This window comes from Leptidea sinapis, chromosome 4 (assembly GCF_905404315.1).
Source record: "Leptidea sinapis chromosome 4, ilLepSina1.1, whole genome shotgun sequence".
Lineage (NCBI taxonomy): Eukaryota > Metazoa > Arthropoda > Insecta > Lepidoptera > Pieridae > Leptidea > Leptidea sinapis.
Genome location: NC_066268.1, coordinates 7,590,638 through 7,617,432, shown reverse-complemented (window position 1 = coordinate 7,617,432; position 26,795 = coordinate 7,590,638). Strand labels below are relative to the sequence as shown.

At 34.7% G+C, this 26,795-nt stretch overlaps 1 protein-coding gene and 1 long non-coding RNA gene across 2 annotated transcripts in view; one reads left to right on the top strand and one right to left on the bottom strand.

Moving 5' to 3' along the window:
• The window catches only part of LOC126979752 (octopamine receptor 1-like), an 84,470-nt gene that overhangs the window by 4,089 nt on the left and 53,586 nt on the right, over positions 1–26,795 (top strand). The gene's annotated exons all lie outside the window — the stretch shown is intronic.
• On the bottom strand, positions 16,164–20,712 carry LOC126979861 (uncharacterized). The gene is made up of 2 exons (XR_007732898.1): positions 20,356–20,712; positions 16,164–17,254 (listed from the first exon to the last, which is right to left on the bottom strand). It is a non-coding gene; the product is annotated as an uncharacterized LOC126979861 (long non-coding RNA).

Genomic DNA, 26,795 nt, shown 5'->3' with positions numbered 1-26,795 from the left:
TTAAGTTTGTCTTTTTAAGAAGTTTTGGGGTTATGTTACGACCCCGTTTGCATGACTGTTAGAGATCAATATCTACACAAATAATTGTAACAAAATCATTCTTTTATACACACGAACATACGTATGTATATGTATAAATAAACGGTCAGATAAAAAAGCAAGAAACATAATTGAACCAAAATATACATATATATATACGCGTCGAATTGAGAACCTCCTCCTTTTTTGAAGTCTGTTAAAAACTACCTACTGCTCAACTAGCAACAGCGGTTTTCTTCGTGTAAAACCACAATTTTCTCATGTTCTAGGATACTTTAGAACTCCCACCAGGTAGTCTACTACTACTACATAATATACTACTTGCATATTTTGAATTACAAAAAGAACTTTTTCATTAAATGGTGTTTATTGAGACAGATGTTATCTACATGTAGTATATAAACGTATGGATAGTGGCGTCTTTTCAATCAACTACACTCTTAAAATAACGTCATCCAAGAAGTTAGCGGGTCGCGTCACTCCCTCATGGTGAGCATAGCCCAGGTACCAGATGATACTCATCACATGGGAGCAACACCCTACAGTTCTCAGCCCTACAATGCAGTTGCAATGATAACTTGTTATTGCTTCTCTGCCACGATTACCTCGTTCAGTTACAATAAAAACAAAGTATGTTTTTCCTGAAGAGTGGCGAGACTTTATTTTTCCCGAAGCAGCATTGGATTTATTCCCTGCAATCCTGGTATTTAGTCACAGCTCACTTCTAATGTGTAAATACCGTGAAGCCTGAAATGTTCACCGACATATGAACGCGCTTGCTTTATTTGATTGAAGCAAATAATTGGAACTCTTCTGAGTGTAGGTATAAGTATGTTGCGTCTGCGATTGTAATGGCTGGTTTTTGCTCTGACGGAAGATCAGGGTCCCCAAGAGTACAATCTGCAACAATTGAATTTTTTGCTGCCACTTGCTCTCTGCCACACGCACGATCGACATTTTTGCTGCAATAGTTCAGATTCGACTCCACAATCACGGCACAAAATAAGACGTATTAACACAACACAGCGTCCTTTTCGCAAAATCAAAACAACGTAATAAGCGTCCTTTCGCAAACTGTACAGTTTTTTGAACGAAGGAGCACAAACTCAACTCAACGTCGTTGGGAAAAGATGTAGTAATAAATAAGCCAATGTTTCAAAAAACACACAGTACACGACATATAACTGCTAGTAAATAGAGTTTCACGTTTTTGCAAATGTGAAATTCAAATACCCTGATTTACACTTTGACATGACAGTTGTTCTTTCTTTTGGCTTGCAAGATTTAAAACAACCGATGGGCATCCCCGAAAAAGGTTGTAAAATAATTTAAATAATGGCGTTCTTCCCCCTACTTTAAAAAAATATTTGAAAAAATGAAAAAAGAGCCAGTTGCGAAATACTAAAGTTGGGAAAATATAAACCCAAAACATTCTTTTAATAGGGCGGTACACCAGAATTTGTGAAAAACCTGGGTTCTTGGTCAGTATAAAGTTAAATTTGTGAAAAACCAGGGGTCTAGGTAAGATAAGTTTAAATTTGTGAAAAACTAAGGTTCTCGGTGAGTATAAGTTTAAATTTGTGAAAAACCAGGGTTCTCGTTGACAGGATTATCCAGCGACCACAAGCAGTGCCGATTATGACACAGGACCAGCTATGTTTTCCCTTGACTTACATACCTACTTGTAATATGCTACACGGTTAACTAGTGTTAGGAGCTCCGTTGTAAAGACGATGTATATATGCTCTTATAAATGATCGCAGAAAATGTAAAAAGTGTTTTATCATATTCAAAAGTAAAATGCCAAAAAGAGTACTTGTTTAATAATTCCACTTCTTCAATCTTCTGCGAAGTGGTGGTAAATGTAAAAGAATAAAGTGATTTTGATTAATTGATTGATTGAAATCATGGGTCAGGCATTTTTATATTATTTTGACCAATTGAAGCAGATGGGTAAATATTGTGGATATGCTAACTGCAGTAAGCCCTGGCGACAATTCCTTGGTAGTTTGATGCGAATTGGCTTCTACCATCGCATTAAATTCATCATTATTTTACCTTACTTGTTGTCCACCTTATTCGTTGATTTTCCTTGGTGTTTATTCTTCAGGTCACTCTTCAAGTTTACTTTAAAACCAGAATGAAAAAGTAATAGATACAATACAAATGATGCGTGTGCATACCGACTACCAAAGTTAATAACTTATTTAGTCAACTTGGCCATTTGTATAATACTTCAGTCACCATAAGCCTCTTGTAACTCGTATGTCTACTAAAACGTAATAAATGGGCGAGAATTAAATAATATTTCAATATGTATAATTTGTAGCATACGAACAAATCATTTATTTATAGGATATTATTATTACTCTCTAATGTGTGACAGTGACAACCATGTCTCGAACATTTCTAACATACTGTGCTGTATCAAATTGTAATCTTTGTTTCTTGTCTATTAAATACCATATATGCATATTAACACAATTTCGAAGCTACCAACAATTTTACAGGTTGCTAGCGCTGTTATAAATTTAAGATTACACTAGTTAGTTTTATTTATTTGGTTATGATTGGAAAGAACAATAATAATAATAATTACCGGAAGACACAGTGTTGGTAGGCCCCCACTAGATGGACTGACAATCTGGTCAAGATTGCCGGAATATGTTGCATGAGGGCAGCGCAGGACATGTTGTTGTGGAAATCTTTGGGGAAGGCCTTTGACCAGCAGTGGACTTCTTCCGGCTTATGATGATGATGATGACGAAAGTAAATATCAGTGCCAATGCACATATAAAAAGTAAATCTATTTACACCCAAAGGAAACTCATGAGAGTTTTTAAAAAAATCTTTAAAAGAGTTCAAGCAATGGCAACACATTTCTTGACCTCTTTCTTTGTTTGCTTTCACATTCCATAACTTGAGCCACTTGCCTATTTGACCCTCCTTTAATCTATACTAATATTATACAGCTGCAGTGTTTGTTTGTTTGTTTGTTTGTTTGTTTGAACGCGCTAATCTCTAGTACTACTGGTCCGATTTGAATGATTCTTTCAGTGTTGGGTAGTCCATTTATCGAGGAAGGCTATGTTTTTTTTTTCAAAATTAGGGATCCGTAATAAAATTGCTATTTTGTAACACAAGGTGTAAAATCGAAAACCTATTTTTGCGTGCGCTGCAAAAACTATTTACAATAGAACAAAATGATGTACAGGCTATAATATAGGCAATATTTTATTACTTATAAAACTATCGCGTGAATTATACTTTACAATACACACTTTACAAATTCTATACAAAAAAAAGCCAGAAGGTTTTAAACACAAGGTATCCAAATAAACTCATAATGCCCTTCTGTAGAACTGCATCTTTTATTAGAAATTGTTTCAGCATGTCTGTGAAAATATATAATAAATTGCCCAATGAATTGAAAGATTTACCGTTCAAAGTTTTTAAAAGAAGACTGCATCAGTGGTTAACAAATAAGTGCTTCTATAGCTTAAATGAATTTTTCAATACAAAATGAATTAGTCTATTTGATAATATTATATGTAAATTAATATACTTTTATGACATTGAATTTGTTAATATTATACATAGGCACTAAATGAATTATTAAGTTATTTACGTCTCATATTATAATATCTTAAAATTTCATTTTATAAATATTATTGATATCATTGTGAAATCCGACATGTTTCAATATAACAGTACGATTAGTGTTTAGACAATTTTGTAACATATTTTGCATGTCAATTGACGAAACATATTGGATTATCCATTATATTTTTAACACCTTAAGTACAATGTTTCCTACAAATAAAAAAATTTCATTTCATTTCATTTCATATGGCAAAACAACGTTTGCCGGGTCAGCTAGTCTTCCATAATCAGGTAGTGATTAGGCGAGAATAAAATAATATTTCAATCTGTATAATAAGTAGAATACGAACAAATCATTTATTTAAAGGGTATAATAATATTTTCATTTGTTGTACTTAATACCTTCTTTACTTTAATACTAATAGCAGGAGGAATAATTTTTTCAGGATTTTTATAGATAAGAAGTATCACTTCTTACGAGCATATACACACACTTTTTATAAATAATCGAGAATATTCTACATAATATGTTATGTTTTTAAAGTGATAACCATCATTTCTAGGATTAATACACAAATAAAATTTGAAAAACAAAACTTTATGAACGATGCGGGATTCGAACCCACGACCTCCGGTGTTCTGTGTCGGTGCTCTAACCAACTGAGCTGACAGGTTGTGGCTTCATCTACAGTATCGACTTTACAGTTGATAACCTGCTCAACCCCAATATTTTGCATATTAGGAAATTGACTTGAGATGTCGCTCTTGTAAATCTAAACAACCTGAGAGTTTAACAAAGCAAACAGAATTTTATAACGAGGCGGTACTCGAACGGTTAGCTCAGTTGGTTAGAGCACAGGCACGGAACGCCGGAGGTCGTGGGTTCGAATCCCACATCGTTCATAAAATTTTGTTTTTCATATTTTATTTGTGTAATATTCTACATGTTATGTGAAAAATCTTTTATTCTGAAATCTCCCACGAAACGTGGAAGCAGTTTTTGTTTTAATCCAAAGGGAAGCCATTATGCCCATATTATTACAGTACTTAAGCCGATATTATTGCCGTACTTTTATCTTACTGTTTAATTTCAACTTTTACCTTCAAACCTAATTTACTAACCTTCACCTAAGTAATACTAAATTTAGCATAAAATATGAATATGCAGTTGAAAGTACTTCACATTGTTTTAAACGAGGCATTTGTCGCAATATTAGCATCTTTTGCTCAGTGACTACAATTTTTTTAGGGAAGCTTTGGCTAATTATGGGCTTTATGAGAAAACTCATGGTCACTCAGTGGGCAAGGAAGAAGTTTTTTTTATTGAAAATAAGGGACGAGACGATTAGGACATCAGCTGATGGTAATTGATACGCCAGGATTATTAAAAAACCCAAAAATGCTGAGTGGCGCAACAACTGCGGTCGGCACCTTGAGACATAAGATGTTAAGATTCATTTGCCCAGTAAAATGATAACAAAACTGAAATGGCAGTGGGCAGGGCATATAGCTGAAACAGCGATGCTAACGCTCATATTCAGCAGACCTAAAGTCAGTTCAGTTACTAAGGAGTTTATTATGGACAGTGATTCAGCTTATATACAGCGGATCTGTGCTACTTGGCTACTTGTCTCTATTAAGGGGAAGTCACTTTGTTCATGTGTCTTTTATAATATCAATATTTTATAGTGTTTTACACTAATCCACTAGTTTCACACTAACTCAGGTTCAGTATTTTCTTTGATTAACGCAAGTGTTACACATTTATAAAGGAAAGGAAGAGAGTTATATTGAAAGAAGAGTGAATGCAGGAAACATGGTGAATGGAGCTTTGCACTCCGTTATGAACAGGCAGAAGGTGTCTAATAAGGCTCGTTTGGCTGTGCATGAAGGGTGTTGGTTCCAACACTCATGTACGGAAGTGAAAGTAGGGTATGGCAGAAGAAACATGAAAGCACAATAAATGCAGTTGAGATGAGAGCGTTGAGAAGTATGATAGGAGTTAAACTGAGTGACAGGATAAGAAATAGTGAGATAAGGAAACGTTGTAGTTTGAAAGAAGATGTTGTGACAAAAATTGAGAAAGGTATGCTGATATGGTTTGGACATGTCGAGAGAATGAATGAAGAACGATTGACGAAGAAATTGTATAAGGCCAGTGTAATGAAAGTGTTGGAAGGGGTTATCTAGGCGGAAGTTTCAAGGTCAATTCAGGGACGTCTTGAAAAAAGGCCAGGTCTAGAGTACCCTAAGCCGGAGAGCATGAATGAAAGGAATAATGAAAGTGGACGAAGCGAAACAAGTATGTAAGGATCGTAGCAAGTGGAAAGAAGTGGTCTCTGCTTACCCCTACGGGAAAGAGGCGTGATTTTATGTATTTATGTATGTATGTTACACATTTGAGTAAAACACTTTTAGGGTATTAAAACGCGTGTAATTGTAAATGTATATTAACATTCGATATAGTATTTGTCATAGCTGTCATTGTGAAGTTTAGCGCCATTTGTTGCCTGGTAGGTTGTATTTGCTATAGACAGTTACAATTAGACGCGTAATCCTTTCAAGTGTTTAATTCAAATGGGTTTGTTCGTTTTAGCCTGCTTCCTATAACAGTGTTGCCAAAGAGCTGGCTTGCCTCGACATTTGCGTGATGATGTCGTCTTGGTCGCTTCAGCGTTTTTTTATTATAACTTTGTCAACGAACTCGATGTTAATGTCCCGATAGAGATCGCTATTTCGAATAAGCCAAGGTGCCAATTTCCTTTATTACTTTAAACGACAGTGAATTACAATATTTTGTTTTATATTTTATATTTATCTTGTGATAAATAAACGTATAACTGAGACCAGTTCTACTGGTTTTGAAATTTTTATCCGTCTGTTATGTTATTAAATAACTGGAGAACATATTTTAATGAAAACAACGTGTAATTAGATCTTACAATTGGCTAATAAATAGGATTTAAGAAGTTTTCATACCATAATCTAAGTTCCCGTCTATTCTGCTTCCCGAAATTCACTTAACTTTCCTAATAAATAATATTGGTAGGCTGTCCGGATCGAATATAACTTGTATATTGAATTTTCATTATAATATATTAGATATGAATGCTTGCGATATTGATAACATTCATTTATTAGATACAGGTAGTTACAGAGTAATTTATAATACTGTTATTATACTTAATATATTGGTTTTACGTTTTCTGAATATGAGAAATACGGTCATCATCATTTCAGCTGGAAGACGTCTTCTGAAGCTGCCTTCCCTAAATATCTCCACGACGATCAGTCCTGCGTTGCCCTCATCCAACGTATTCCGGCGATCTTGACCAGATCGTCGGTCTATCTTGTGGGGAGCCTACCAACATTGCGTCTTTCGATAAGTGGTCGCCATTCGAGGACTTTTCCGCCCCATCTATCCGTCGAACTATTTTCCTTGCCCACTGCCACTTCAGAATTACGATAATTTCAGTAATTTTAATTTCGATTCCAGTGTTGTTCTTTTAGCTCAGTTAAAGGTTTAAGTTTAATAAAATGCTTATACGTTCAAAGACCTTCCTAACACAGATATTTATGCGAGCGATAATTGCTTTAAAAGACAGCTGCCATACATGCTGTGGAACAGCTGAGACCTAATGTTAATTGCTCAAGTCCTATTTCCTACAGCAACGCTTGCCACAAGACTGTCTTAAATTGCCTGGAAAAACAACTCTTGTCAATTGTTTTGTGGGACACGGTTTTAAATTAAAACTTGATTTCAAAATGATTTACAAATTATATTTTTATTAAATGAATTATATAACTATAATGTAGGTACATCACTATCGTACGACAAGTTTATTATAAGAGATGCTGGAAATGAAAAGAGAACGCTGTGGAAGATAGGGGATCACTCACAGCCACTTTTCAGGAAACAATGCGAAGAAATTTATGCAGCGATGTGATGCCCATTGTTAGAACTAATAAGGTTATATTGATATTTATGGGCGGTTGCCTCGTTACTTCCCATAACTTGAGTCTATTTCACGTTTATCCCCTTTAATATATAAAAGGAGACATCTACAAAACCAGGAGCCAAGAGATGCGTTACCCTGCTTTAAGGTGGGAGTATGCTCTATGCTTAAAGGTCCCAGAGTCGAATCGGTTCGGGAACCCTGTCTAGTACCGTCTTGGAATAGTTTTTTTTATATCCTTGCTGTTATTGGTCTCTGGGGACTCTCTAGTTTAGGCATCCGGATAGCCCCCAGATCGAAAGAAAATCATCGACAACGCTGCTATTTCTCATCGGCTTTAAGTGGGAGAGTGGTATTTCCTCCAGGCGTGCCAGCCTAATTTATTTGCGTCCAAATGGCGTAACATGGCACTACCTTCTTGTTATATTACAAGTTTCTTATGGTCTAGGAAATAAGACCAGTAAAGATAATTTCAAACATTGCATCCGTTCTGCACGCGTTACAAAACAACACCTTAACCTATGTCATAACGTCCTACAATCCATTGCGAAAACAAACATTGTAAACACATTACATTACTCTATTGTGGTGTATTTATGCAATTAATCAACAGGCCACATTAACTGACTGGGCAATGATAATGCTGATAAACTAGCCGAAAGGGGATCCAAGGCATAATACATGTAGTATTCTAAATCATAGCGATTCTTTACGCATTACTTACTCACTAATACACTTTTATTAATTTTAGCTTTATGAAAATTAAGGAAAAGAATTTCTGAAATGTTTTATACGTAATAATTCTATTATTTTCCAGCACATGAAAGCGATTCACTCGATTGTATGAAACGTGCAGTAATTGTAAATTGACAGATGACGGCTATAATCTTGTAAAAAAGGAGATACTGGCTGAAATACAGTACGTTTTAAGCAACTATTCGCTTTCAAACTTAGCCGGATTATACTTCGTGGCCAATCGCGATAATGTCATTTCTACTATATTATACTTATGTCAAATAACTGCACGTTTCATAGTAAACTAAATTTCAATTTTTACTTAGGCAGCCTCTCCCGCCTCTTATTACGTAGTACTTACATACTCTTTGTAGATAAAAAAACTGAATGCATAATGCATATTAACGATCTTTACTATTCTACATAGCCCCAATATTTTTTTTTATTTTAAACTGAGGACTCTATTTTTTTTGAGAGGAGGAGACTTTATTTTGTAGAAAATGACAAAACATTCATCAATATCATAATGACTGAATGTTTTGTTAGCGTTAGTTAAGCTGAGGGTATTTAGATAAATTTTATTTGATATAATGTAGGACGCTATAAGTCTGCTGTGACATTATTTCGATTTCCATAAAAGCCTTTAAACTCACCGATCAATCATTTTGTGCGATGTCATGGTAAAATACGACTTATGAATAACGACCATTACAGAAAAATAAATTTAGAATTCATTCTTTTGTATTCCTGACGATGAGATTTTAGACAACAAAAATACTAAGTTAAGTACTTACTAACTGTTCGTATTAAAAAAAACATTTTTCTATACTCTTCACATATGTAATTGTTTGCTAAGGTTAGAAGAAGTTGTCAATACACAAATCAATTTTGAAAAAACAAAATTTTATGAACGATGCGAGACTCGAACCCACGACCTCTAGCGTTCCGTGCCAGTGCTCTGACCAACTAAGCTAACCGTTCGAGTGACGTATCGTCATAAAATCTTGTATGCTTTGTTCAACTCTCATCGTTTAGCCCGCATGGTTCATAAAATTTTGTTTTTCAAATTTTATTTGTGTATTAATCCTAGAAGTGAGGGTTATCACTTTTAAAAAACATTACAAGTAGTTGTCAATGTTGCTTCCCACATTCAATTTAATATTAACGATGATAAATTTCTGGCGCCGACGGAATAGAAAGACTCGACTAATTAATTATTAGCTACGCAGCCTCAAAATTCAATTTATAACCTCCAAAATTACTTTGTCAAACATACGTAAATATTACCACATTCAGGAACTACAGCCCAAAAGCCATTGCCCATTAATTAACGTAACTCCCATACAAATAGTCTTAATCAAACCTAATTTGCTTGAAAGATAACAGAGATAACAAAATATAGTACACATTTAGGGCTCGTTATATTAATGTACTGATTCTATCATATTTTAAGGTCTTTTATTAAATATATATTGAATATATTTTCTTTTAAATAAAAATAATTTTTTTTAAATTAAAGTCTGAATCTACCATTTGGGACCAAAGTTTGAAGAGTGCAAGAAGTTCAGAAGCTTTTTTTAAGTTTTCTTTAAGTATTCAAACTATTTACATTTTAAACTAAAATTATAACGCTTAGCTTCTTCGAAGCCAATTCTCTCTCTAGCCTATCTGGACTATCTCTACTTATTGCATTATGATACCGATTCATAATTATTGTTTTACTCCTTAATAGTTACTTATGTGTACGCGCTTTTTTAAAGGTGTTCATATCTTTTTTTTATGGAATAGGAGGACAAACGAGCGTACGGGTCACCTGGTGTTAAGTGATCACCGCCGCCCACATTCTCTTGCAACAACAGAGGAATCACAAGAGCGTTACCGGCCTTTAAGGAAGGTGTACGAGCTTTTTTGAAGGTACCGGAAACACTGCACAAGGAAGCTCATTCCACAGCTTAGTAGTATGAGGAAGAAAGCTCCTTGAAAACCGCACTGTGGAGGACCACCACACATCCAGATGGTGGATGGATCCTAACTTGTGGCATGTCGTGCGAAGGTGGCATTCGGCGGCAGGAATCAGATTAAACAGGTCTTCGGAACACTCCCTGTGATAAATGCGGTAGAAGACACACAATGACGTCTCTACGCAACGCCAAGTGATCCAGCCATTCACAGAGCACTGGGTCCCCGACAATTCGAGCTGCTCTGCGTTGCACGCGATCAAATGGATCGCCAGACCAGAGATAACAGCAATACTCCAAGTGTGGCCGGACCCGCGCTTTGTAGAGTGCTAGAATGTGGGCCGGCTTGAAGTATTGCCGTGCTCCATTAATGACCCCCAGCTTCTTCGTCACGTTGGTCATATCATTTGAGAAGGGACAGCTTAGTGGTGGAGGTTCGCCACACATTCAAATTTTTTAGGAGGTGATAGGTGCTTACGGCGTGTGATGTGGTTTTGGAATTCAGTAGCTGGGGTGATATTAATCGTTTTTTGGTATCACGCCCGCACCATTCATAAGAGAACTGGGAGGTGATTTTACAACTGAAAGCTCTCAAATTTTAAGAGTATAGTTGTGACTAATTGTCACACACGATGTTTTCACAAAATAATAATATACAGAAGATGTATTCAGTACTAACCTCACCGAACAGTCAAGAGGTAAGCGTAGTATGAAATCTCAAAGGAACTTAGAGCAGTATATAAGTATAAATATAAATAATAAACATTTAATTTAATATACACATACTGTTATTTGTATGTGCTAGATATTGATAGGGATTAAGTCGGTGCCAAGCCCTAAACAAAATAAAACTTGATATTATAAACAGCTTACTTTCTGCAATAATTATCAACGATGTCTGCCCGCGCGTGCCTGCGCACTTGGGTTGTTTTGTTCTAGACGAAGCTATCCCGGTCGAAGTCACGCGTGCCGGGTATTATGTCTTATTTTGTCTTGGCAACGATTTCAAACCTATCAATAGGTAGCACATACAAATAATAGTAGATATTTTATAAAACCCGTGGTAAAAATAGATTTTCATAAGAGGTGTATTAAATTTAATCTTTATTGAGCTATTTTACACTTTTTAGTTTTTCAAGTCGGTTTACGGCCGTTCCGAATATTCAGTCTATCTCTTATTTGAGATAAATTCGTAACTATTGTTGACTTTACTGTCCCAATAAACTTGTCGATGGTAACTCACTGTCTGTCAATGTGACGACGACGTATAGCTTACCAGCGATAGTAGTTTGTATGGAAATTGCAATTCACGCGTCCCAATATAATGCGAACGTCTGTAAAGCTAGAAAGGTCAAGTCGGCAGAATCAACAGAAAACTACCCTGACTCCCCTCGCGATGTAGCCGCTGTGTGTGTGTGTGTGTTAAAAAAAAGAGGAGTTGCACTCGGGGACTGCCGCGGTAAAGCTATTGCATAGCATTTTTTATCAACTTATGCAATTATAATTATTTATTTATTTTATTAATGCAGTATTTTTTTCCTTTGTTTTTTTTATTTGATATTAATTCAAGTACTTTTTGAGCGTGGTGACCGATAAGAAAACAATTTTTTTTCTTTTATTAAATAAATGAGAAGTTAATATTGTTCAAAATATTTTTATTATCTTACAATACATGTAGTTTATTCAAGAATATTTATCATTTAAACTATAGGTTTATGGTAACTGAAATAAGAAACATTAGTTTCAGACTTGATATCTAAATATCTGGAAAATACCGCGTCAATGGTGGTCCCATATTTTGTCGTGGATTTATTTCAAATTCAATATTTTCGAAAGAAAAGTTGTCAACCGCTCTGATTTTTATTCAGCAAAGTTGATGTTGAAATTGCCAGCCAAAATTAGTGGAAATTAAGAACCATTTGCACCAAGTTTTTCGGCCCTTCTTCTTTTTTTTTGGATACACTAAGTGATCCAAAAAAGTGTAAAGAAACTGGTAAGTTTATTTATCGTAGTTATATATTTTAACACAAGATGGCACTCGTTTCCCATTGAATGAACCACAACTGTCGACTGACACATTTTCATATTATTAATATTTCAAAAACAAGAATGTAAATAAAAAAGTAATAATATTGAGGTTATTTTTGATAAAATTAATTTTAAAAAAAGCAAACGGGAAGTGAGTAAAATTTAACTTGCAATATTTGATTACAGACACACAACAGGACAGGTGAAACTAAATAAAAATTCTTATCATAATAATAAAAATTAAAAAAAATGATAAAAAAATAAGAAATTAAAAAAATCAAAGCGTACCCCGGGCTCGAACCTGGGACCCTCTTCTCAAAAAGCATACGTGATAACCGCTGTTCCACGGCAACTGTAATGACAGTGGCGAAATATCTATATTCATCTAGGGGGGGGGGTGTTAGGTTATTTTCGTTACGGAATTTCTGGATTCGGTCTCCACGCTCAAAGCCCGCGATTATAGCTATGCAATAGCTTATTTTTTTTTCAAAGCAACTACTGCTAATATAACGACGCCAGAAATCTTAAGAATGAGAAGAAAACTATAGAATGGAAACTAATGGAATTAATGACGTCACCATTTAGTGCTCAATTAGTGCTGTCAGTACAGCAAAAGATTTTTGAAAATTTTTTTTTTTTCAAATCAACTACTGCTAGTATAACGATGCTAGCAGCCTTAAGAGCTAGAGAGAGACTTTAAAACGGAAACTAATGGAATTGAAAGACGTCACTATTTAATGCTGAATTAGTGCTGTCGTTGTAGTAAAGGAGTTTTTAACAATTTTTTTTTAATTTTTTTTTTAGTTGATTTGAAAAAAAATTAATATAATTTTTAGAATTCCTTTGCTATACTGGTAGCACAAATTGAGCATTAAATAGTGACGTCTTTTAATTCCATTAGTTTCCGCTATAGTTTTCTTCTCACTCTTAAGACTGCTGGCGTCGTTATATTAGCAGTAGTTGCTTTGAAAAAAATTTTTTTTTAAGCTATTGCATAGCTTTTATCGCGGGCCTTGAGCGTGAAGACCGAATCCAGAAATTCCGTAACGAAAATAACCTAACTGCATTGCATTTGTTGCATTGCAATTGCATGAGTTGATAAAAAATGCTATGCAATAGCTTTACCGCGGCAGTCCCCGAGTGCAACTCCTCTTTTTTTTTACACACACACACACACAGCGGCTACATCGCGAGGGGAGTCAGGGTAGTTTTCTGTTACCTTATAACGTTGAGATCTGATGAAAACTCGATATTTTCAATACAGAATAATAACCATAACTTTTCGATTATTGAAAACCTTCGATTTTTTTAGCGGGCAGTTGAAAAATGATTTTTCTAAAAAAATCTGGGTTTACCGGTAGCATTAATTGAGCACTAGTTAGTAACTCTTTTCAATTTCACCAATACCGATTTTAAAGTCATGTTTCAGCTCTATGATTGCTCGTATCGTTAACTCAGCAGTTATCTATATTTAAAAACTGATTTTTTTTTTGAAAAATCTGCTTGCTTGTACAGGCAGCACTAATTGAGCACTAAATTATTAGCTGATGTGCCTCTCGCTCCAACTGTATCATAACGCGGTCACGAATGGTACACTGCTAGCTTAATGAAAAGTTAGCAGTGTTTTCATTTTTAGTCCCCCTATCCCAGCACCAAATATCTGTTATCAGCACTAAATTAGCACTAAATGAGCACTAAATTTTGAGATATAACACGAGTGATTCTGCCGACTTGACCTTTTTAGTCACGAATGGTACACTGCTAGCTTAATGAAAAGTTAGCAGTGTTCTCATTTTTAGTCCCCCTATCACAGCACCAAATATCTGTTATCAGCACTAAATTAGCACTAAATGAGCACTAAATTTTGAGATATAAAACGAGATATTCTGCCGACTAGACCTTTCTAGTCACGATGGTACACTGCTTGCTTAATGAAAAGTTATAAGTGTTCTTATTTTTAGTTCCCCTATCACAGCACCAAATATCTGTTATCAGCACTAAATTAGCACTAAATGAGCACTAAATTTTGAGATATAAGACGAGTGATTCTGCCGACTTGACCTTTCTAGCTTTACAGACGTATAATGCGATAAGAATGACTTATCGGGTATATTCGGACAGATTATTGACAGCTAATTACCGACAGTAGAAGGTAGTAATTTATCACTACTTGTTGATAGTGTATTGGGAACGGCCGTTAAACTACAGTAGGATTTTCCTAGATAACATCAGGTAAAGTATAACATTTTCTTGGTTTTTATTGTCATTTATTTAATAGTATTTTTTTAAGTAGCTATAGCAAAAGGTGCCGCTCGCATCTATATTGATAGATCCCAAGAAACGGTAACGGAAAAAGTGATCGACTCCGAATAAATGCTGTTCGAAACTCTATTTCACGTTCTTGTGAGACACTAAAATATCATGAGAAACGTTTGTTTACTATAAATGGCAGGTAATTTAAGGCCCAATTATCGGGACACGGATTAATTATAATACTATATAATCAACCTAAATGAAAACTCCTAAAAAAAGCAGTTCATAAACTATGAAAATGTTCTAACTAATAAAATGTTCATAAAATGAAAAGTACGGCGCCAAATTATGTCATATTTTTATGTGACCATATGACAAACATTGTGAGCATCAACTAAACTAAAGAAAAGTCACGAAAATTGGACAAAAAATCTCAGCGTAATCGGTGTACATACATAAAAAAATAACAATCGAATTGAGAACCTCCTCCTTTTTATAGTCGGTGAAAATATCTCTCAAATATCGCCTACCTAATTCGCAAAAAATCCAGCAATTATCTTAACTAGTACTACTGTCAAATTTTGGTTGAATGCCAGTACTTCACGCCAGTTAAACGAACAAAGGTCGGATGATAGATGATGAATCGTTCCAAGTATTCAAAAACATAAAATGGGGGCAAATTCATAATAAAGATATTGTCAACGTGATGTCGACTTCGCCGACAAATTAATTGAGATCTTATTAAGTGGCAAATTTTGTTCCAACTCCTAAAATGTGTTTATAAGAACATAATATTATAATGATATTAAAAAAATATCAAAATATTTTTCCATCTACTAAATATGTTTGCTGTTTGAAAATATAATTTATAATTTTAATTTGTGTTAAATATATTTTGAGTTGCTAAGAGTTTAGTTGTGTCTCCTAATTGTTTTTGTAATGATAATAAAGGACGAGACAAGCAGGACGTTCAGCTGATAGTAATTGATACGCCCTGCCCATAACAATGCAGTGCCGCTCAGAATTCTCGAAAAACCCAAAAATTCTGAGCGGCTCTACAATTGCGCTTGTCACCTTGAGACATAAGATGGCAAGTCTCATTTGCCCTGTTATTTCACTAACTACGGCGCCCTTCAGACCGAAAAACAATAATGCTTACACATTACTGCTCCACGGCAGAAATAGGTGTCGTTGTGGTACCCATAACATAGCCGGCATCCTGTGCTCAGTAGCCTCCCACTGGTGCATAGGTTTATAAACCTAGCGAAATTACCGGGTTGCTGAGGTTTTACACTGTTTGTCTCAAGGTGACGAGAGCAACAAACGATGATGCTCAGCATTCTAGGTTATAAGAATCCTAAGGAACACAGCTTTGCAATGAACAGGGCATATCAATTACCATCTGGTGAACATCTTGTTGGTCTCATAAAAAAAAAATTGAAGTAGAGAAATAGATTGTCAGACAAAAATATAACGTTAAAATACCATAACATCTCAAAAAATCAAAAATCTATTTGAAGGCCAACACCGCTTATGTTTTTGCTTATGATAAAATATAGTACGCTCCGTACGTTATTTTGAATAAGAAGAATTTTAAGGTTTCAAAACATTTATTTATTATATAAGAGGGCAAATGGTCAAGAGGTTGATATGATGGGAAGTGAGTGGTAAGTCCATGGACATACCACCCATGGACATGGGCATAACAAGGGGTCAAGAGATGCGTTGCCGGCCTTTAAGTTCATAAGCATAGGGATGCTTGAAGGTTCCTGAGTCGCATCTGTTCGTGAAAACTGCAGCCGGTAATTGATTCTAAAAAGTGGATGTGCGAGTAGAGAAGGGCAAAATATGCGGTTGTTAAATACCATAAGTATAACCTGATGTGGGTGCCAATTTGCGTTTTGACATAATGTCTAGCGGTGGAATCAAGCTGCTGGTATCAACTCAAGCAACTCCTGAAGGTACCGTGATATTTTCAGTAGAAGATGAAGAGAGAATCCATATCTATAGGCAGCGCCAAAGAATTAAGCCTAATTGATCATCAATGTTTCGCGCCGCTCATCGTTGTATACGGTCAAATTGAATAATCGGGTACTGGGGAGTTTCTGGAGTTTCCCTACGCGATCGAATCGGAAATGAGGAGATCCGTAGGAGAACCAAAGCTACCGACATAGTCCAAATGATTGCAAAACTGAAGTTTAGCTATGGGTACATAGTTCAACGGACAGATGGCCGTTGGGGCAGTAAAGCCCTCGAATGGCGACAACGTACCGGAAGACGCAGTGTTGGTAGGCCGCTCATCAGATGGACCAACGATCTGTTCAAGATTGCCAAAATACGTTGGATGAGGGCTGTGCAGGACCGATCGTCGTGGAAATCTGGAAGAGGCCTTTGTCCAGCAGTGGACGACTTCCGGCTGATGATAATGATGGGGAGCGCCCGCCCAGAGGTAAAAACAGTAGTTCATGTGAAGCCTAATCTGCGCTTGATAAAGATGGAGGCGGTGGCTTGATCAGTGATCTTGAATCGAGGGGATGCGATAAAGGGAGACTTGTCACAAACTTGTGTCTTATATAATATTAATTTAGTTCCTATAATTAAGTTTTACGGCAGCGTCTGACTTTCAGAGTTCACGTCTTGCATTTCTTATCGCCAGGTTTGCTCAACTTTTTCTCTTTATATCTGGAAAAAATAATAATATAAATTGCTGATGTTTACAAGCTTAGTCTAACGCGTATCAGCCTAAGACGAAACAAGATTGTAATGGGAAGGGTGTATAAATTACCATCAGTTGAACATCCTGCTCGTCTCGTCCCATATTGGCATAAAAAAAATTATACAAAATTTATATCTAGTCATTTATATATCTAATATATAAAATTCTCGTGTCATGGTGTTAAACTTTGAACTCCTCCGAAACGGCATGACCGATTCTCATGAAATTTTGAGTGCATATTGGATAGGTCTGAGAATCGGACATCTATTTTTCATCCCCCTAAATGTTAAGGGTGGTCCACACGAAATTTATTTTTTATTTTTTTGTCATTTTTTTTTAATTTGTTTGATTATGAGTCAGCATTAAAAAATACTTACAACTTCAAATTTTCACCCATCTATGATCAACTTTTGTATTGCCATTTTAATATCGGCAATACAACGTTTGCTGGAACAGCTAGTATTTAAATAAAATTAGAGTCTCTTTAGCTACTTAGAGTATACTACCAATATTTTGTTTTGTTTTCTATTTCTGCTAATCATCGAAACAGTTGGACCTTTTTTGAAGAAACTTTCATAATTATTATTATAAAGCTTCATAATTTCTAAAATTAATCAGTTCTCCATATTTCCAGCTATTTCGGTCTTTTTAGAGTTATTGAGGGAGTGTTAACGTCAAGTAAAGACTGTTAAACTACTTGTGTCTTTTTGGCCAGAAAAAGTTTCCACTGTCGCAAAATTTCTACACCAACATAATATAAGATATATAGATACATATAGATCATATCAGCATAACCTATAATTATTATAAGATGATGAAAAGTTATCGAACAAAATAGCACAGAATATCGTAAATAAACTTTGAAAAAAAGGCTTGAGTCTTGATATTAAATACGAAGAAACTTTTATGTCATCTTTATCGTCAACAGACAATATTATTCATTTATATTATTTTTCAGAAATTTTTCAGCGGGTGTTGAGGTTTGCTTTTTTGTTCGGATGGTCGGTAGTATCTCGATGTCTACTTAACGGGCAATTATTTGTCGTTCTATGTTGTGTATTGTAGTCATGAGCGTTGTTTTCCCGTTGCCTGCTTCCTATCATTTTTTGTAAATGAAGAAGATTACTGAAACAATGTAGCAGAAGGCTCCTCGTTTATTATAACATTTTTCTATTACGTCCTGATTTTTAGATACTCCATTTAGATAACTGCTATCTTAGCGACCTCGCGTTTTCTTATAAATCACTACTCCTAAAATCATATTTTATAAACAACTTGTCAAATCCAAAGACTGTGTCTTTTTCTTTCTTCTTTAGTTCGTGTTTTTCCTGTTCTTAGTTAAGAGTAAGTCTGAATTTTTCCTTACTTTTCATCTTTCTTTTATTTTAAGCAACGGCTTCGGTTTTCTTGTTTCTCATTTTTTACTTACCAATCAATTAATGCGATTGATTTTATATTTTTATTCCAGCTCAGATTTAAAATATTATTCCTAGAAGATATTATGTTATTGGTTTTTTCGCTTCTTGCAATCAATACATAATATTCATTTTTTTCGTAATAAGCGTCAGCGATGGTAAAATTGACAAAATAGTTATTACAACTCAAATAAATGCTTATATTGCCGCCTTATCAGTCTCAACGAATTCGGGCATCCGTTCATGTATAACAAAATACCATTTCTTAAAATGTTAAGCAAAAATGAGCATAAATGCCAAGAAACTTTTGCTTTTCTCCTTGAATGTCTTCACTTTAATTTAGTTTTATTAGTGTTTGACCCTAACTTTCCAAAATCGACAAGTGCCCCCGCGCCGCAGTATTCCTCCGATCTGCGTGATTTTGGGGCGCGTTCTGTCAATGCGTATTATTTTACGTGTATTATAATAACGATGATTTGAGTGAAAGTATCTGAAAGCTATCAAAACAAGCTATATGACCATGCAAAATAAACCACCTAATATAAAAATAAGAGTCGGAACTTAGTGCGGAAATAGTGTGCCGTACGGCACTTTAGATTTTCGTGTATTTGAAAAATCTAGTGCACTTGCTGATTTCGGAAGAGTAAGCTGCCAAAATCAGAGAGATGAGTTTATATAATGGGTCCATCTTTCTATAACAGGCTGCTGATGATGCAACTTCCACAACGGTGTTTAAGATACAACTTCGTAAGTGGCTTCTCGAACATATTAAATATTACTCAGTGGAGTTTTAGAAGATGCCAATTATTTGACTAGGTAATACTAACATAGGTACACTTATTTTACAATAAGTAAAAAAATATTTTTAAATAAAATAACAACAAATACTTAATATTGTAATATTATTGTCAGTTAGGTACTTCCCTAACTATCTAAAATGATAATTATAATTTTTCATTTACTTATTTTTTGACTTGTAACAATGGTGTTATTAATAAATTATTTGATTTGATTTGCAAAAGAAAACATGTTTAAATAGTTGAGAGTGGTTTCTGTTAGATACCCATATCAATTGTTGAGTGGCGACTGGCAGTTCGACTCACATCATTGGGCGGCAGGGAAAAAGACAGAATATATATTAGATTTGTACTCGTTATCTTATAAAAATACAATAAATTTAACGGCCACTCTTGTAAATCATTTAGATGACTATCTGACCCAGCAAACGTTGTATTGCCATATATACTAATTAAAAAAAATTTAATACTTAACATTTTTGGGGTATAAAAAATAAATGCAACCGATTCTCAGACCTATTAAATTTCTTGTAATACGCCATCTTGCAACCTTATAGCGGATTTGTGAATGAAACACAATAACATAAAAATCGCGATACAAAAATAGTTGTAGATTGTAGAAGGGCAAAATTTGAAGTTTTATGTATTTTCAATGCTGAATCATAATAAAATAAAAATAAAAAAATTATAAAGAATAAAAAAATATATTTTTGGATGGGTTCATCCTTGTTAGCCTATTCTCAAACCTACCCGATATGCACATAAAATTTCATACAAATTGGTAAAGCCGTTTGGAGGAGTTTGGTAACAAACACCGGGACACGAAAATTGTATATATTAGATAAGGCTACTTACTCCGCACATGTGATGCATTTTCCCCATGGAGACTTGACTTCACCAGTAGGACACTTTAAATCATTAGCAATGAAATGGTGGTCGCCTTGGGGTTGATTATTAAGAGACATAAAACCTCCATCATCATCATCATCAGAACCTTCTTCATCATCCTGAGGCTTACGTACTCGCCTTCGTACCCGAGTTAGATCATGAAGGAATTTAGGTGCAATTAATTCTTTATTATTTTCTTCAAAAACGCCATGAATTTTTTCAGTTTGTACAAAATTATTGTGGATTCCATTTTTGCTGTTTATTACAACGTTTAGCTTAACTCCCACAAATGTAATACATAAAATAAACAAAACGACATAACTCTTCATCTTGTAAAATGTAATGATACTTATCTTTATTTACTTGCTATGTTTTGCTCTTGGATAGTGCTATTAACATAAAATGAAATACAAATTCTTTGAAAATATTTTATTAAATAAATTAAACATAGTTATAAATATCTGAGTTTACAATTATTATTTCTAAATGCAAGAACCACGTGGTGCGGTTAGCGTCTCTTGCATATTTTGGACTCCTACTCTCGTTCTTGTTACCATACTTTATGTATTTGGTACATTTAAATCGAAGCAATTTATATTTTCTTTAAAACGACAACCCGCACTTCTTAGAATAAACACAGAAATTTAATTTGTAAACAATTTATGCACGTTGTGGGAGTCGAACCCGCAACCTCTCCGTCCATCTGAGCGCTCTTCCACTGAGCCAACCGTTCGAGTAACATATCGTTTATAAAGTTGTTATGTCCTGTTCAAATCTCAGGTCGTGGCACAATTATGAAGAAGGGCATTAAGCCTCTGCTACCAGCCCATTTAGTGTATCCTGTGTTTACCTGAATTAATTTTGAATTTTTTTTTTGATGTAAATGTAATGTTTTGAGTATAAAACGAGCATAAAACATCTACAATAAAAAACTAATCTGATTCTTGAAACATTTTTTTAATTATATATTGAAAGTATTACATGTGAATCCATCTGCGGGTAGATCTATATTATACGTCATAGTACCTAACGCAATTAAAACCGTTTTTCCGGTTTGGTTTTATATAGTCTATAACTATACAAATGATTTGAGTTTTCTTTAGTGTTATTTCCGCCAATATTTGTTTTCAAAACAATTCGACACGTGTTTCGCCTCTACACGAGGCATCCTTAGGACGTGTTGTCTCGCCAAAATCTGGCACGGTCGTGCCAGAATTTGCGAATTAACACTAAAGAAAACTCAAATCATTCGTATAATTATGGATTTCCGCAGAGTAACGCCTACTTCAATAAATTTTCATAGTCTATAACATTTTAGGGTTGTGTATTTTACCTACTATTTTCTGGTTTTGTATTAAAGGCTTGTTGTTCATCGTTCATATTGGATATTTTTTACGGATTTCGGTATTTTTTCCAGAATTTATGATATAAATTTTTTCTTGAATTATTTTGATTAGCTATTTATTCCACGAAGGATATCTAAGAACTAAGAACGATGACTACATTTGTGAAGCTTATTTGCGTACCCTTTGTACTTTTGTAGGAATTTTACAGTTATTATTTTCACGATTTCAGCAAATTCTGGCTTTAACAGCCTTTTCAGTACCAACACCATGTGGCTGTTACGATTTTATATGGTCATCTATACAGGATATGTTGGTATATCTATCGATAGAACAATATACCAACATAGAACTGATACCTAGGTTTTCAAGTGTCTTGAAAAGGATTGACAGCATCATACTCACTTTATAGAAGGTTATCTGAACTTAGGCTCTCTAACACCCCTTCCTGTATTGTAATTTGATGGTAACTTCAATGAAAATATACGAATTGGCGGGAAATGATCGAAATTTCTCATATTTTGCCCTGTGCTTCCCCGGGGTATAAAAGGAATAGGGAAATCCCAATCCCGAGGGTAGGCATTTACCAGAGGTTGGCTCCTTTGCTCAGGCGGTTGAATTATGGGTACCAAAACGGCGCCTTTTTCTGCCACGAAGCAGTAATGTCTAAGCATTATTGTTTCGGTGTGAAGGGTGCCGTAGCTAGTGAAATTACTGGGCAAATAAGACTAGGTGAGAAAGGTGAAGAGCGCAATTAAAGTGCCACTCAGAATTGTTGGGTTTTTCAAGAATTCTAAGCGGCACTGCATTCTAATGGGCAAGCTGAACGTCCTGCTCTTCCCGTTTAGTAATAAAAAATACGCGTTTCAGCAATATTTATGGACAGACTAATAACGCAATAAATAGGGATGGAACCTAGTTGTGAAGCCAGAAAGTAGTCCACAGTATGCAAAAATTACTTTAAATTTAACAATTTGATTTAACTTAAACTTATTTGCAGGAATTTATGACGTCATATCTGTACTTGAGTAAATTAGTAGTTATACTAAACGTTACAGTTATCTTTCCGATTCTATCTATCTGTAACTATATAGTATATACTGAGGTTAGGAGCTTATTACGTAATATTAAGGACTACCGATTAGGAAATCGCTAACATAATAACTAACTTAGTGAGATTGGAAGACTGACCGTACTATTATCTAAATTGTTTACGATTTAGGAATCCCGTCACTACAAGTTATTTGGCGTCCGCGTTTTGTTCAAGACGAATGTGTGGTGCGCTTGATAAAAACGACAAAATCGGCTGCGATGAAGAAATTCTGTTCAAAATTAATGGATGTCCAGAAAATTTAATTAGATAGGTAGTAATAAAAATTTTGAAAAGTGCAACCCTATGTAACTCAAAACTGCGATGCGTGTATTAGTCTTGGGCCCGATGATCAAAAGAAATTTAAACTATGGACTTCGTAATCCAAGATAAAAAAATCTATTGTTTAATCTACTGTCGTAATACGAACAGAATGAAGAAACTGAATTTTGATTTGCCTTTCCACATGGCTGCATTTCTAATTTCGTTTATTCGTTCATTCAGGTAATGGCAATAAACGGCTAAGTTTTATACAATTTTACTTTGACATCTTCAGGATGCAGTGGACACGTTGACATTTTGCGATTATATTCATACGTTTAAATAAGTTATTTTAATTCGTGGTATTTATTTGAGATGTTGTTCTTAAAGCTAAATTATTAATTTAGTCTTGTTGAAGTTTGTGTTAATTCTTTTGTTATTTTGGCCGTATAAACTAGTGTGATCTTCCGATCAACTTCCTAATTGGAGTATTTTTAATTAAACTACCTGCACATTGTACAATGTACAAATCTTTTTTATTCATCAAATTACTTGTACAGCAAACGTTGTATTGCCATATATACTAATTAAAAAAAAATGAATACTTAACATTTTTGGGGTATAAAAAATAAATGCAACCGATTCTCAGACCTATTAAATTTCTTGTAATACGCCATCTTGCAACCTTATAGCGGAATTGTGAATGAAACACAATGACATAAAAATCGCGATACAAAAATAGTTGTAGATTGTAGAAGGGCAAAATTTGAAGTTTTATGTATTTTCAATGCTGAATCATAATTAAAAAAATTGTCGAAAATAAAAATATATATTTTTGGATGGGTCATCCTTGTTAGCCTATTCTCAAACCTACCCGATATGCACATAAAATTTCATACAAATTGGTAAAGCCGTTTGGAGGAGTTTGGTAACAAACACCGGGACACGAAAATTGTATATATTAGATAAGGCTACTTACTCCGCACATGTGATGCATTTTTCCCATGGAGACTTGACTTCACCAGTAGGACACTTTAAAACATTAGCAATGAAATGGTGGTCGCCTTGGGGTTGATTATTAAGAGACATAATCCCTCCATCATCATCATCAGAACCTTCTTCATCATCCTGAGGCTTACGTACTCGCCTTCGTACCCGAGTTAGGTCATGAAGGAATTTAGGTCCAATTAATTCTTTATTATTTCCTTCAAAAACGCCATGAATATTTTCAGTTTGTACAAAATTACTGTGGATTCCATTTTTGCTGTTTATTACAACGTTTAGCTTAACTCCCACAAATGTAATACATAAAATAAACAAAACGACATAACTCTTCATCTTGTAAAATGTAATGATACTTATCTTTATTTACTTGCTATGTTTTGCTCTTGGATTCTATTCTATCTATCTATTCTATTCTATATTCTAGTGCTATTAACATAAAATGAAATACAAATTCTTTGAAAATATTTTATTAAATAAATTAAACATAGTTATAAATATCTGAGTTTACAATTATTATTTCTAAATGCAAGAACCACGTGGTGCTGTTAGCGTCTCTTGCATATTTTGGACTCCTACTCTCGTTCTTGTTACCATACTTTATGTATTTGGTACATTTAAATCGAAGCAATTTATATTTTCTTTAAAACGACAACCCCCACTTCTTAGAATAAACACAGAAATTTAATTTGTAAACAATTTATGCACGTTGTGGGAGTCGAACCCGCAACCTCTCCGTCCATCTGAGCGCTCTTCCACTGAGCCAACCGTTCGAGTAACATATCGTTTATAAACTTGTTATGTCCTGTTCAAATCTCAGGTCGTGGCACAATTATGAAGAAGGGCATTAAGCCTCTACTACCAGCCCATTTAGTGTATCCTGTGTTTACCTGAATTAATTTTGAATTTTTTTTTTGATGTAAATGTAATGTTTTGAGTATAAAACGAGCATAAAACATCTACAATAAAAAACTAATCTGATTCTTGAAACATTTTTTTAATTATATATTGAAAGTATTACATGTGAATCCATCTGCGGGTAGATCTATATTATACGTCATAGTACCTAACGCAATTAAAACCGTTTTTCCGGTTTGGTTTTATATAGTCTATAACTATACAAATGATTTGAGTTTTCTTTAGTATTAATTCCACAAATGATTTAAGTTTTCTTTAGTGTTATTTCCGCCAATATTTGTTTTCAAAACAATTCGACACGTGTTTCGCCTCTACACGAGGCATCCTTAGGACGTGTTGTCTCGCCAAAATCTGGCACGGTCGTGCCAGAATTTGCGAATTAACACTAAAGAAAACTCAAATCATTCGTATAATTATGGATTTCCGCAGAGTAACGCCTACTTCAATAAATTTTCATAGTCTATAACATTTTAGGGTTGTGTATTTTACCTACTATTTTCTGGTTTTGTATTAAAGGCTTGTTGTTCATCGTTCATCTTGGATATTTTTTAACGGAATTCGGTATTTTTTCCAGAATTTATGATATTAATTTTTTCTTGAATTATTTTGATTAGCTATTTATTCCACGAAGGATATCTAAGAACTAAGAACTATGACTACATTTGTGAAGCTTATTTGGAGCAATGAGCGTACCCTTTGTACTTTTGTAGGAATTTTACAGTTATTATTTTCACGATTTCAGCAAATTCTGGCTTTAACAGCCTTTTCAGTACCAACACCATGTGGCTGTTACGATTTTATATGGTCATCTATACAGGATATGTTGGTATATCTATCGATAGAACAATATACCAACATAGAACTGATACCTAGGTTTTCAAGTGTCTTGAAAAGGATTGACAGCATCATACTCACTTTATAGAAGGTTATCTGAACTTAGGCTCTCTAACACCCCTTCCTGTATTGTAATTTGATGGTAACTTCAATGAAAATACACGAATTGGCGGGAAATGATCGAAATTTCTCATATTTTGCCCTGTGCTTCCCCGGGGTATAAAAGGAATAGGGAAATCCCAATCCCGAGGGTAGGCATTTACCAGAGGTTGGCTCCTTTGCTCAGGCGGTTGAATTATGGGTACCAAAACGGCGCCTTTTTCTGCCACGAAGCAGTAATGTCTAAGCATTATTGTTTCGGTGTGAAGGGTGCCGTAGCTAGTGAAATTACTGGGCAAATAAGACTAGGTGAGAAAGGTGAAGAGCGCAATTAAAGTGCCACTCAGAATTGTTGGGTTTTTCAAGAATTCTAAGCGGCACTGCATTCTAATGGGCAAGCTGAACGTCCTGCTCTTCCCGTTTAGTAATAAAAAATACGCGTTTCAGCAATATTTATGGACAGACTAATAACGCAATAAATAGGGATGGAACCTAGTTGTGAAGCCAGAAAGTAGTCCACAGTATGCAAAAATTACTTTAAATTTAACAACTTGATTTAACTTAAACTTATTCGCAGGAATTTATGACGTCATATCTGTACTTGAGTAAATTAGTAGTTATACTAAGCGTTACAGTTATCTTTCCGATTCTATCTATCTGTAACTATATAGTATATACTGAGGTTAGGAGCTTATTACGTAATATTAAGGACTACCGATTAGGAAATAGCTAACATAATAACTAACTTAGTGAGATTGGAAGACTGACCGTACTATTATCTAAATTGTTTACGATTTAGGAATCCCGTCACTACAAGTTATTTGGCGTCCGCGTTTTGTTCAAGACGAATGTGTGGTGCG